Source organism: Schistocerca cancellata, chromosome 2 (genome assembly GCF_023864275.1).
Source record: "Schistocerca cancellata isolate TAMUIC-IGC-003103 chromosome 2, iqSchCanc2.1, whole genome shotgun sequence".
In the NCBI taxonomy this organism is placed as follows: domain Eukaryota; kingdom Metazoa; phylum Arthropoda; class Insecta; order Orthoptera; family Acrididae; genus Schistocerca; species Schistocerca cancellata.
This window is the reverse complement of record NC_064627.1, coordinates 99,449,053-99,459,540: the sequence shown is the minus strand read 5'-3', so window position 1 is coordinate 99,459,540 and position 10,488 is coordinate 99,449,053.

Sequence of the window (10,488 nt, the reverse complement as noted above, 5' to 3'; positions counted from 1 at the left end):
CCGAGGTGGACACTTTCTCTTTGACCCGAATTTCTTGGATACAGCGTTCTTCCTTATAGACAGGACAGTCGCGGGAGGATGCGGCATGGTCACCCTGACAGTTCACACAACGAGGGGATGGAGGTGGACAGTCACCCTCATGGGCATCCCTGCCACAAGTGACACATTTAGCCGCATTGGAACAAGACTGTCGAGTGTGATTGAAACGCTGACACTGGTAGCAGCGCGTAGGAGTCGGGACATAGGGGCGAACAGAAATAACCTCGTAGCCCGCCTTGATGCGCGATGGCAGCTTAACACTATCAAAGTGTCAAGAAAAGTGTCAAGAAAAGTGTCAAGAAAAGTGTCAAGAAAAGTGTCAAGAAAAGTGTCAAGAAAAGTGTCAAGAAAAGTGTCAAGAAAAGTGTCAAGAAAAGTGTCAAGAAAAGTGTCAAGAAAAGTGTCAAGAAAAGTGTCAAGAAAAGTGTCAAGAAAAGTGTCAAGAAAAGTGTCAAGAAAAGTGTCAAGAAAAGTGTCAAGAAAAGTGTCAAGAAAAGTGTCAAGAAAAGTGTCAAGAAAAGTGTCAAGAAAAGTGTCAAGAAAAGTGTCAAGAAAAGTGTCAAGAAAAGTGTCAAGAAAAGTGTCAAGAAAAGTGTCAAGAAAAGTGTCAAGAAAAGTGTCAAGAAAAGTGTCAAGAAAAGTGTCAAGAAAAGTGTCAAGAAAAGTGTCAAGAAAAGTGTCAAGAAAAGTGTCAAGAAAAGTGTCAAGAAAAGTGTCAAGAAAAGTGTCAAGAAAAGTGTCAAGAAAAGTGTCAAGAAAAGTGTCAAGAAAAGTGTCAAGAAAAGTGTCAAGAAAAGTGTCAAGAAAAGTGTCAAGAAAAGTGTCAAGAAAAGTGTCAAGAAAAGTGTCAAGAAAAGTGTCAAGAAAAGTGTCAAGAAAAGTGTCAAGAAAAGTGTCAAGAAAAGTGTCAAGAAAAGTGTCAAGAAAAGTGTCAAGAAAAGTGTCAAGAAAAGTGTCAAGAAAAGTGTCAAGAAAAGTGTCAAGAAAAGTGTCAAGAAAAGTGTCAAGAAAAGTGTCAAGAAAAGTGTCAAGAAAAGTGTCAAGAAAAGTGTCAAGAAAAGTGTCAAGAAAAGTGTCAAGAAAAGTGTCAAGAAAAGTGTCAAGAAAAGTGTCAAGAAAAGTGTCAAGAAAAGTGTCAAGAAAAGTGTCAAGAAAAGTGTCAAGAAAAGTGTCAAGAAAAGTGTCAAGAAAAGTGTCAAGAAAAGTGTCAAGAAAAGTGTCAAGAAAAGTGTCAAGAAAAGTGTCAAGAAAAGTGTCAAGAAAAGTGTCAAGAAAAGTGTCAAGAAAAGTGTCAAGAAAAGTGTCAAGAAAAGTGTCAAGAAAAGTGTCAAGAAAAGTGTCAAGAAAAGTGTCAAGAAAAGTGTCAAGAAAAGTGTCAAGAAAAGTGTCAAGAAAAGTGTCAAGAAAAGTGTCAAGAAAAGTGTCAAGAAAAGTGTCAAGAAAAGTGTCAAGAAAAGTGTCAAGAAAAGTGTCAAGAAAAGTGTCAAGAAAAGTGTCAAGAAAAGTGTCAAGAAAAGTGTCAAGAAAAGTGTCAAGAAAAGTGTCAAGAAAAGTGTCAAGAAAAGTGTCAAGAAAAGTGTCAAGAAAAGTGTCAAGAAAAGTGTCAAGAAAAGTGTCAAGAAAAGTGTCAAGAAAAGTGTCAAGAAAAGTGTCAAGAAAAGTGTCAAGAAAAGTGTCAAGAAAAGTGTCAAGAAAAGTGTCAAGAAAAGTGTCAAGAAAAGTGTCAAGAAAAGTGTCAAGAAAAGTGTCAAGAAAAGTGTCAAGAAAAGTGTCAAGAAAAGTGTCAAGAAAAGTGTCAAGAAAAGTGTCAAGAAAAGTGTCAAGAAAAGTGTCAAGAAAAGTGTCAAGAAAAGTGTCAAGAAAAGTGTCAAGAAAAGTGTCAAGAAAAGTGTCAAGAAAAGTGTCAAGAAAAGTGTCAAGAAAAGTGTCAAGAAAAGTGTCAAGAAAAGTGTCAAGAAAAGTGTCAAGAAAAGTGTCAAGAAAAGTGTCAAGAAAAGTGTCAAGAAAAGTGTCAAGAAAAGTGTCAAGAAAAGTGTCAAGAAAAGTGTCAAGAAAAGTGTCAAGAAAAGTGTCAAGAAAAGTGTCAAGAAAAGTGTCAAGAAAAGTGTCAAGAAAAGTGTCAAGAAAAGTGTCAAGAAAAGTGTCAAGAAAAGTGTCAAGAAAAGTGTCAAGAAAAGTGTCAAGAAAAGTGTCAAGAAAAGTGTCAAGAAAAGTGTCAAGAAAAGTGTCAAGAAAAGTGTCAAGAAAAGTGTCAAGAAAAGTGTCAAGAAAAGTGTCAAGAAAAGTGTCAAGAAAAGTGTCAAGAAAAGTGTCAAGAAAAGTGTCAAGAAAAGTGTCAAGAAAAGTGTCAAGAAAAGTGTCAAGAAAAGTGTCAAGAAAAGTGTCAAGAAAAGTGTCAAGAAAAGTGTCAAGAAAAGTGTCAAGAAAAGTGTCAAGAAAAGTGTCAAGAAAAGTGTCAAGAAAAGTGTCAAGAAAAGTGTCAAGAAAAGTGTCAAGAAAAGTGTCAAGAAAAGTGTCAAGAAAAGTGTCAAGAAAAGTGTCAAGAAAAGTGTCAAGAAAAGTGTCAAGAAAAGTGTCAAGAAAAGTGTCAAGAAAAGTGTCAAGAAAAGTGTCAAGAAAAGTGTCAAGAAAAGTGTCAAGAAAAGTGTCAAGAAAAGTGTCAAGAAAAGTGTCAAGAAAAGTGTCAAGAAAAGTGTCAAGAAAAGTGTCAAGAAAAGTGTCAAGAAAAGTGTCAAGAAAAGTGTCAAGAAAAGTGTCAAGAAAAGTGTCAAGAAAAGTGTCAAGAAAAGTGTCAAGAAAAGTGTCAAGAAAAGTGTCAAGAAAAGTGTCAAGAAAAGTGTCAAGAAAAGTGTCAAGAAAAGTGTCAAGAAAAGTGTCAAGAAAAGTGTCAAGAAAAGTGTCAAGAAAAGTGTCAAGAAAAGTGTCAAGAAAAGTGTCAAGAAAAGTGTCAAGAAAAGTGTCAAGAAAAGTGTCAAGAAAAGTGTCAAGAAAAGTGTCAAGAAAAGTGTCAAGAAAAGTGTCAAGAAAAGTGTCAAGAAAAGTGTCAAGAAAAGTGTCAAGAAAAGTGTCAAGAAAAGTGTCAAGAAAAGTGTCAAGAAAAGTGTCAAGAAAAGTGTCAAGAAAAGTGTCAAGAAAAGTGTCAAGAAAAGTGTCAAGAAAAGTGTCAAGAAAAGTGTCAAGAAAAGTGTCAAGAAAAGTGTCAAGAAAAGTGTCAAGAAAAGTGTCAAGAAAAGTGTCAAGAAAAGTGTCAAGAAAAGTGTCAAGAAAAGTGTCAAGAAAAGTGTCAAGAAAAGTGTCAAGAAAAGTGTCAAGAAAAGTGTCAAGAAAAGTGTCAAGAAAAGTGTCAAGAAAAGTGTCAAGAAAAGTGTCAAGAAAAGTGTCAAGAAAAGTGTCAAGAAAAGTGTCAAGAAAAGTGTCAAGAAAAGTGTCAAGAAAAGTGTCAAGAAAAGTGTCAAGAAAAGTGTCAAGAAAAGTGTCAAGAAAAGTGTCAAGAAAAGTGTCAAGAAAAGTGTCAAGAAAAGTGTCAAGAAAAGTGTCAAGAAAAGTGTCAAGAAAAGTGTCAAGAAAAGTGTCAAGAAAAGTGTCAAGAAAAGTGTCAAGAAAAGTGTCAAGAAAAGTGTCAAGAAAAGTGTCAAGAAAAGTGTCAAGAAAAGTGTCAAGAAAAGTGTCAAGAAAAGTGTCAAGAAAAGTGTCAAGAAAAGTGTCAAGAAAAGTGTCAAGAAAAGTGTCAAGAAAAGTGTCAAGAAAAGTGTCAAGAAAAGTGTCAAGAAAAGTGTCAAGAAAAGTGTCAAGAAAAGTGTCAAGAAAAGTGTCAAGAAAAGTGTCAAGAAAAGTGTCAAGAAAAGTGTCAAGAAAAGTGTCAAGAAAAGTGTCAAGAAAAGTGTCAAGAAAAGTGTCAAGAAAAGTGTCAAGAAAAGTGTCAAGAAAAGTGTCAAGAAAAGTGTCAAGAAAAGTGTCAAGAAAAGTGTCAAGAAAAGTGTCAAGAAAAGTGTCAAGAAAAGTGTCAAGAAAAGTGTCAAGAAAAGTGTCAAGAAAAGTGTCAAGAAAAGTGTCAAGAAAAGTGTCAAGAAAAGTGTCAAGAAAAGTGTCAAGAAAAGTGTCAAGAAAAGTGTCAAGAAAAGTGTCAAGAAAAGTGTCAAGAAAAGTGTCAAGAAAAGTGTCAAGAAAAGTGTCAAGAAAAGTGTCAAGAAAAGTGTCAAGAAAAGTGTCAAGAAAAGTGTCAAGAAAAGTGTCAAGAAAAGTGTCAAGAAAAGTGTCAAGAAAAGTGTCAAGAAAAGTGTCAAGAAAAGTGTCAAGAAAAGTGTCAAGAAAAGTGTCAAGAAAAGTGTCAAGAAAAGTGTCAAGAAAAGTGTCAAGAAAAGTGTCAAGAAAAGTGTCAAGAAAAGTGTCAAGAAAAGTGTCAAGAAAAGTGTCAAGAAAAGTGTCAAGAAAAGTGTCAAGAAAAGTGTCAAGAAAAGTGTCAAGAAAAGTGTCAAGAAAAGTGTCAAGAAAAGTGTCAAGAAAAGTGTCAAGAAAAGTGTCAAGAAAAGTGTCAAGAAAAGTGTCAAGAAAAGTGTCAAGAAAAGTGTCAAGAAAAGTGTCAAGAAAAGTGTCAAGAAAAGTGTCAAGAAAAGTGTCAAGAAAAGTGTCAAGAAAAGTGTCAAGAAAAGTGTCAAGAAAAGTGTCAAGAAAAGTGTCAAGAAAAGTGTCAAGAAAAGTGTCAAGAAAAGTGTCAAGAAAAGTGTCAAGAAAAGTGTCAAGAAAAGTGTCAAGAAAAGTGTCAAGAAAAGTGTCAAGAAAAGTGTCAAGAAAAGTGTCAAGAAAAGTGTCAAGAAAAGTGTCAAGAAAAGTGTCAAGAAAAGTGTCAAGAAAAGTGTCAAGAAAAGTGTCAAGAAAAGTGTCAAGAAAAGTGTCAAGAAAAGTGTCAAGAAAAGTGTCAAGAAAAGTGTCAAGAAAAGTGTCAAGAAAAGTGTCAAGAAAAGTGTCAAGAAAAGTGTCAAGAAAAGTGTCAAGAAAAGTGTCAAGAAAAGTGTCAAGAAAAGTGTCAAGAAAAGTGTCAAGAAAAGTGTCAAGAAAAGTGTCAAGAAAAGTGTCAAGAAAAGTGTCAAGAAAAGTGTCAAGAAAAGTGTCAAGAAAAGTGTCAAGAAAAGTGTCAAGAAAAGTGTCAAGAAAAGTGTCAAGAAAAGTGTCAAGAAAAGTGTCAAGAAAAGTGTCAAGAAAAGTGTCAAGAAAAGTGTCAAGAAAAGTGTCAAGAAAAGTGTCAAGAAAAGTGTCAAGAAAAGTGTCAAGAAAAGTGTCAAGAAAAGTGTCAAGAAAAGTGTCAAGAAAAGTGTCAAGAAAAGTGTCAAGAAAAGTGTCAAGAAAAGTGTCAAGAAAAGTGTCAAGAAAAGTGTCAAGAAAAGTGTCAAGAAAAGTGTCAAGAAAAGTGTCAAGAAAAGTGTCAAGAAAAGTGTCAAGAAAAGTGTCAAGAAAAGTGTCAAGAAAAGTGTCAAGAAAAGTGTCAAGAAAAGTGTCAAGAAAAGTGTCAAGAAAAGTGTCAAGAAAAGTGTCAAGAAAAGTGTCAAGAAAAGTGTCAAGAAAAGTGTCAAGAAAAGTGTCAAGAAAAGTGTCAAGAAAAGTGTCAAGAAAAGTGTCAAGAAAAGTGTCAAGAAAAGTGTCAAGAAAAGTGTCAAGAAAAGTGTCAAGAAAAGTGTCAAGAAAAGTGTCAAGAAAAGTGTCAAGAAAAGTGTCAAGAAAAGTGTCAAGAAAAGTGTCAAGAAAAGTGTCAAGAAAAGTGTTAAGAAAAGTGTCAAGAAAAGTGTCAAGAAAAGTGTCCAGGTCGGTACAAGGTCATTGTTGACCTTTTTCATGACCCGATGGACAGCCGTCACGCCCTGCTCAGCGAGGAAAGATTGAATCTCCTCGTCAGTCAATCCGTCGAGGGAGCTAGTATAGACTACACCACGAGACGAATTCAAAGTTCGGTGGGCCTCCACCCGGACAGGGAACGTGTACAGGAGTGTGGCCCAAAGCAGTTTTTGTGCCTGAAAGGCATTCTCAGTTTCTAGTAATAAGGTACCGTTACGCAACCTGGTACAAGATTTGACAGATCCGGCTATGGCATCTACGCCCTTCTGGTTTTTTTTTTTTTTTGGTTTGTGGTTTTAGGGCGCAAAACTTCTTCTATGGTCATTAGCGCCCAGCCCGTGACTTAAGACAGTAAAAAACCGAAATTGAAGACCAGCAGCAATGGGAACAAAGTCATAAAATTGGAGAAACTAAAAGTAGAAGGAATGCTTAAAAATCAACTACAGAAAGGGGGTGGTTGTCCCCAAAAAAGGCTTCAAATGACTGACGTCATTTCACCGTCACTAATAAACTGGAGAACGCGGTCGGCTGAGCGCGTGTCATCTGCTAAAATCGACGATAGATCAGGCGATAGCTGTAGACGGGAGCGTAACGGATTAAAATAGGGGCATTCAATTAAAAGGTGTCTTACCGTCCACAGCTGAGAGCAGTGGGGACAGAGTCGGGGAGGATCACCGCTTAAAAGATGTCGATGGCTAAAAAGACAGTGCCCTATCCGGTGTCTAGCTAAAATTACCTCCTCCCGACGACGCGTTCGGGAGGAAGAGGTCCAAGCGCAAGGAAGGGCTTTCACTTCTCGCAATTTATTACGGGGAAGTGTTGACCAATGAGCATGCCATAAATGAGCAACTTTGCGACATAAACCGCTCCGTAGATCGGTGAAGGGAAGCGACTGAATAGCTGGCCGAGGAAGAGAGACTGCAGCCTTGGCCGCTATATCGGCCGCCTCATTCCCACAGATACCAGCGTGTCCCGGGAGCCAGAGGAACGCCACCGAGACGCCCCCAGGTGGAGCAAGCGCAGACAGTCCTGAATCCGGTGGACCAGAGGGTGCACAGGGTAAAGAGCTTGGAGACTGAGGAGAGAGCTGAGAGAATCTGAGCAGATAACGTACTGTATCCGCTGATGGCGGCGGATGAAGTGGACAGCCTGGAGAACAGCGTAAAGCTGCGCAGTATAAACCGAACACTGGTCGGGAAGGCGAAAGCGATTCAGGTGTCGCCAACAATATAGGCACTCCCTACACCTAACGATGTTTTCGAGCCGTCGGTGTAAATAAATGTGGCGTCCGTCATTTCTGCACATAGAGCAGCAAATGCCCGACGATAAACAAGTGTAGGGGTACCATCCTTGGGAAATTTACAAAGGTCACGGAGCAGGCAGATCCGGGGACGGAGCCAAGGCGGTGCTGTACCCTAAGTTGTCAAGAAGGTTTTAGGAAAGCGGAAGGAAAGAGAATGGAGCAGTTGACGGAAGCGGACTCCCGGGGGTAGTAGGGAGGAGGAGCGGCCTGCATACCCTACATCAAAGGAGGCGTCGAAAAAAAGGTCATGGGCTGGATTAGCAGGCATGGAAGACAGATGGCTAGCATAACGACTCGGAAGGACTGCTCGCCGGTTGGACAGCGGAGGTTCAGCAGTCTCAGCATAAAGGCTTTCCACAGGGCTAGTGTAAAAAGCTCCAGACACCAAACGTCATCCACGGTGGTGGATAGAATCGAGACGCCGAAGAATAGACGGCCGAGCAGAGGAGTAGACTATGCTTCCATAATCCAATTTCGAGCGCACTAAGGCGCGATAGAGGCGGAGAAAGACCACTCGGTCCGCTCCCCAGGAGGTACCATGCAGGACACGGAGGGTGTTAACCGATCGCAGACAGCGAGCCGAAAGATAGGAAACGTGGGAGGACCAGCATAGTTTTCTGTCAAACATAAGACCCAAGAATTTAGCGACGTCTGAAAACGGAAGGTTGACAGGACCTAGATGTAAGGAGGGCGGAAGAAACTCCTTACGTCGCCAAAAATTGACACAAACGGTCTTACTGGGTGAGAAACGGAAGCCGGTTTCGATGCTCCACGAGTGGAGGCGATCGAGACATCCTTGAAGACGTCGTTCAAGATGGCTGGTCCGTTGAGAGCTGTAGTAGATCGCAAAATCGTCCACAAAGAGGGAGCCCAAGACATCAGGAGGGAGACAATCCATAATTGGATTTATGGCGATGGCAAACAGTACAACACTCAGCACGGATCCCTGGGGTACCCCGTTTTCTTGGGAGAAAGTACGGGAGAGAGTAGTGTTCACCCGCACCCTAAAAGTGCGCTCTGCCATAAATTCGCGAAGAAAAAGGGGCAGCCGGCCTCGAAAGCCCCAAGAGAACAGAGTGCGGAGGATGCCTGTCCTCCAACAGGTATCGTATGATCTCTCCAGATCAAAAAATATTGCTACCGTTTGGCGCCTCCGGAGAAAACCGTTCATGATATAAGTGGAGAGAGCAACAAGATGGTCAACTGCATAACGATGCTATCAGAATCCGCATTGAGCAGGTGTTAAAAGACTGCGGGATTCCAGCCACCAAGCTAAACGGTAATTCACCATACGCTCCAAACCCTTACAGACATTACTCGTGAGAGAAGTGGGGCGATAGCTAGAGGGGAGATGTTTGTCCTTTCCAGGTTTCGGAACGGGAACGACAATAGCTTCCCGCCACCGTCTGGGAAAGGTACTGTCGGTCCAAATTCGATTATAAAGGCGAAGGAGGTAAGGCAGACTATGGGTTGATAAATGCAGCAACATTTGGACATGGATACCATCCGGTCCTGGGGCGGAGGAGCGAGAAGAAGAGAGGGCATGTTGGAGTTCCCGCATGGAGAAAACAGTATTGTAGCTTTCGTGATTTTGAGAGGAGAAGGCAAGATGTCGCACTTCTGCGGCACGTTTCTTCGGGAGAAACGCTGGCAGGTAATTTGAAGAGCTCGAAATGTCTGCAAAGTGCTGACCCAACGAGTTAGAAATTGCGACGGGGTCCACTAAGGTATCATGCGCGACAGTGAGCCCAGAGACCGGGGAGAAACTAGGCGCGCCTGAGAACCGTCCAAGCCGACTCCAAACTTCCGATGAGGGAGTGAAGGTGTTAAATGAGCTAATAAAGAATTTCCAGCTTGCCTTCTTGCTATCGCGGATGACGCGACGGCATCGCGCACGGAGCTGCTTATAGCGGATACAGTTGGCCAAAGTAGGATGGAGACGGAAAATGCGAAGAGCACGTCGCCGCTCACGTATTGCGTCACGGCATGCCTCGTTCCACCAAGGAACTGGGGAGCGCCGGGGCAATTCGGAGGTGCGTGGTATTGAACGTTCCGCAGCTGTAAGAATAACGTCGGTAATATGTGTGACCTCATCGTCGACGCTGGGAAAGCGATGGTCATCGAATGTAGCTAGAGACGAAAAATGTGTCCAATCGGCTTGGGCAAATTTCCAGCCTCGCGAGCGCTTATATGGAAGTGGAGGCTGCAGTCTAAGGACACATGGAAAGTGGTCACTCGAGAGTGTATCATCAAGGGCGAACCATTCGAAGCGCCGAGCTAGCGGAACAGTACCGACCGCAAGGTCCAAATGAGATAAATTTGTCGTGGAGGCAGACAAAAATGTGGGGACCCCAGTGTTGAGGCAAACTAGATCCGCTTGGTGGAAGACGTCTAGCAACAGAGAGCCACGTGGACAAGGATGAGGAGATCCCCAAAGCGGGTGGTGGGCATTGAAGTCCCCAACCAGCAAACAGGGGGGTGGAAGCTGACCAAGAAGATGAAGGAGATCAGCTCGTGCCATTGGTGTGGATGATGGAATGTATGCAGTACAAAGAGAGAACGTGTATCCAGAAAGGGAAAGACGGACGGCGACAGCTTGGAAGGAACTGTTTAAGGGGATTGGGTGATAATGGAGAGTATCACGGAGAAGAATCATGAGTCCTCCATGGGCTGGAGAGCCTTCAACAGAGGGGAGATCATATCGGACGGACTGAAAATGAGGGAGAACAAAGCGGTCATGGGGACGCAGCTTTGTTTCCTGAAGACAGAAGATGACCGGCGAGTAGGATCTTAAGAGGACCGACAATTCATCCCGATTGGCTCGAATGCCGCGGATATTCCAGTGGATAATGGACATAGGGTGAACAGAAAATGGAGGAATGTGACCAAGGGTGCTGTCAACTCGACGACTGCTCAGAGCTTGCGACCGACCGCATGGAATGGCATTCAGCCGAAGGCAGAAGATCCTGATCCATAAGTTGGTCAGGAGCAGCCCCTGCCACCAGCGATCGGCCGGTTGACCGGCCACCAGCAGTGCGCCTCGCCGACACAGAAGACGGCCGAGGGCGAATTCCGCCAGGTGGTGCTGTAATGGGGCACGCCTTGGCGGAGAAGGAGAGGAACTGGGTTTCTTTGTAGCCTTCTTGGAAGTATGATGTTTAGATGAAGGAGGAACCGATGGTTGTGAAGTTGCGGTACGTAAAAATTCTTCACGAGTATGCTCTTTTTTCGAAGACTTGACGTCTGACTTTTGGGCTCGAGATGTAGCAGAACCCGACGAAGGGTGAGCCATAGAGTGGACAGGTGAAAGTGGTGAGGTT